The sequence below is a fragment of the Peromyscus maniculatus genome, chromosome 14 (assembly GCF_049852395.1).
Source record: "Peromyscus maniculatus bairdii isolate BWxNUB_F1_BW_parent chromosome 14, HU_Pman_BW_mat_3.1, whole genome shotgun sequence".
Lineage (NCBI taxonomy): Eukaryota > Metazoa > Chordata > Mammalia > Rodentia > Cricetidae > Peromyscus > Peromyscus maniculatus.
In genome coordinates this window covers 20,838,965-20,842,036 of record NC_134865.1, presented here as the reverse complement: position 1 = coordinate 20,842,036, position 3,072 = coordinate 20,838,965, and positions in this window count along the sequence as shown.

Genomic DNA, 3,072 nt, shown 5'->3' with positions numbered 1-3,072 from the left:
GTGTGTGTTCTGTTATCAAATGGAGATACTTTGTTGTACGTTAATTAAGTTTTGTTTTAGACATTAATTCTATAATTATTTGGGGGAACAATACACAGTAAACAGGAATCAGGGGAATACATGTTTGTATATACATACATGCATTCATACATGTAACATTAATAACTAAATAAGAGTTCATGAATTTGAGGGAAGGAACACAGGAGGATTGGGAGTGGAAGGGAGGAGTTGGGATGATGTAGCTGCAGTACTCAGGTGTAAAGTTCTCAAAAGATAAATTATTAAACAAAAATATTAGTAAATTCCTGCTTTAGAGTGTAGGGACCTATTTAAAAATATTATGTGGTATATCTCATAAAAACATATACGATAGGAAAGTGAGAGGAAGTTCTGAGAACAGAGAAGACTACTGAGGCATGAAAAGCAGAGGGGTCTGTTGTAACGTCTAGAGGTAAATGTCAGAAGGCCCTGACTTGGTCATTACGGTTAAAGTTGAAATGAGAAGATGTAGCTTTTTGAAAGTAGATTAAATTAGTGGAGCTTTATAACCATAAATTGGACTTGGAAATTGCATAACGAATTGGCAAAGCCCACCTCTGGATTTTCCAGGTAGACCAGGCATTTTGCCCTTCCTGACCCAGACTCCAGGTGGACCAGGCACTTTGCCCTTCCTGACCCAGACTCCAGGTGGACCAGGCACCATGCCCTTCCTGACCCAGACTCCAGGTGGACCAGGCACCATGCCCTTCCTGACCCAGACTCCAGGTGGACCAGGCACCTTGCCCTTCCTGACCCAGACTCCAGGTGGACCAGGCACCTTGCCCTTCCTGACCCAGACTCCAGGTGGACCAGGCACCTTGCCCTTCCTGACCCAGACTCCAGGTGGACCAGGCACCATGCCCTTCCTGACCCAGACTCCAGGTGGACCAGGCACCATGCCCTTCCTGACCCAGACTCCAGGTGGACCAGGCACCTTGCCCTTCCTGACCCAGACTCCAGGTGGACCAGGCACTTTGCCCTTCCTGACCCAGACTCCAGGTGGACCAGGCACCATGCTCTTCCTGACCTAGACTCCAGGTGGAACAGGCACCATGCCCTTTCTGACCCAGACTCCAGGTGGACCAGGCACCATGCCCTTTCTAACCCAGACTCCAGGTGGACCAGCCACCATGCCCTTCCTGACTCAGACTCCAGAAAGTAAGAAAGGGGGTTGTTCTACGTGTGTAAGGCACCAGCAGCGCTTCACTTGTCTCAGGTGTTGTGGGAAACAGGAAATTGTGGTGACTCTGTTGGATGGCTTGTGATTGGGGAAGGTGCCATCAGAGATGAGAATACGGGAGGAAGTGAATCAGATAGCTTTTTCTTGACAAGGCTTTAATGTTTATAGTCTGCTCGTTTTGATTTTGTGCTAGTCCTTCTGTGAATTCAGGTAATGGATTGCATAAAACTTTTAATTTACCTGCTTACATAGATCTTTGAGAATAGGTTCAAGGAAGTGATTAACAGGATCCATAATGTCAGTAGTAGTATGTTTGCATGCTTTCTTTCCTACTTATGTAACTTCCTTAGATTCATACTAAGCAACCACAGAGAGGAAACCTATTTGAACTAATGAGAGATGGGAACTGAACATACCAGGCCCAGAAGTTGATAAATAATCAAAAGAATTCTTGTGCCTGAGTTAACGATAGATGGTAGCAGGTAAACAGAGGAAGCTTTTGCTCAATGAGGAGACTGTATAAGGTTTATCTGCCAGGTCTTTGGGAAGAAAAGATCCATTTAAAGCAATGGAATTGGGGAATGGGAATCACAAAAACTAGTGGTTGTGGTCTAAACATTTGGATTCTGGGTTTGCAAATAAGTTGTTTTCTAAGACTACATAGAACATGATCACAAATATTAACAAACATGAAAGAATATACACAATAGAAATGTATGAAAGGCATTTAGAATATTTATTATAAAGTGACATGGAAGCACAGCAGGAGGAATTCAATCTTCGGTTTTAATAAACATCAGCTCCTACCAACTTTTCCTCCTCCTCCATGGTTAACCGGAAGTGAGTACCTTCCACCTGGCCTCCCTTCTCACTCAGTGGACCCCCAGAAAACTTCTCTGCTGGGACTGTATTTTCTCAAATAGAGGCAGAATAAACGAGAGGGACAGAGAGGGAGAAATTCATCGTGGATACATTTGCTGAGGAGTCTGGCAGATGAACAAACATGATTTCTTGATGGGCTCTGTTATGGACGGTCCTTTTCCTCACTGACACACTTATGTGAAACTAGGAAGGATGGCAAAGTGCAGAAAAAAAAACGCTCTAATAAAAAATTATGACATCTTAGCAGCTTGGACTGTAGCAACTTATAGTTGAGTTATCCAAAAACTCTTAAAGCTGCCTTTTAATTTCTTTCCATTCTGACACAATAATATAATATTCTATTTCTTAAGAAATAGGAATATGAATGAGATGTACACAATAAAATAATAAATTCTACATTTGTGAATTTTCTCTGCAGTAGGAAAATGATGACACATCTTAGGGTCAGACCTTATTAATCATAAATCATTAAAATTATCAAGTTTCAAGTATTTTTCTTATTTTCTAGACAAAAGAGCCAAGAAGCATATTTGAAATTTTCACATTTCATCCACACATTAGCTGGGTTACAATTTTATTTTTAAGGCTTCATTAAACAAATATGCCAACTCTAGTGAGTTTCTACAAACTATTCAACTCAGTTTAGATTAACAAGAAATTCAAATCCATAATAAAATATGTTCCTGAAACCCATTGTGCTATTTTTCTTCATGGTTTTTTGCAGATTTTGTATATTTCTGTCACATTATTTTTGGAGAGAGAAATGTAGTAAAAATTGTTCTTCAAGCTAACAAATAAAAAAATCCCCTTGTTATAGCCAAGATGACATGTGGATGATACTTTTTTCTAATTGCATCTACTGGAAACATCTAGAAACTGTGAAGTGGCCCAGGTCATATGATCATTATATTAGAGAGGTCACTGGGTTCTGTCACCATTGAGCATCGTGCATTTAATATCATCTCTCCACT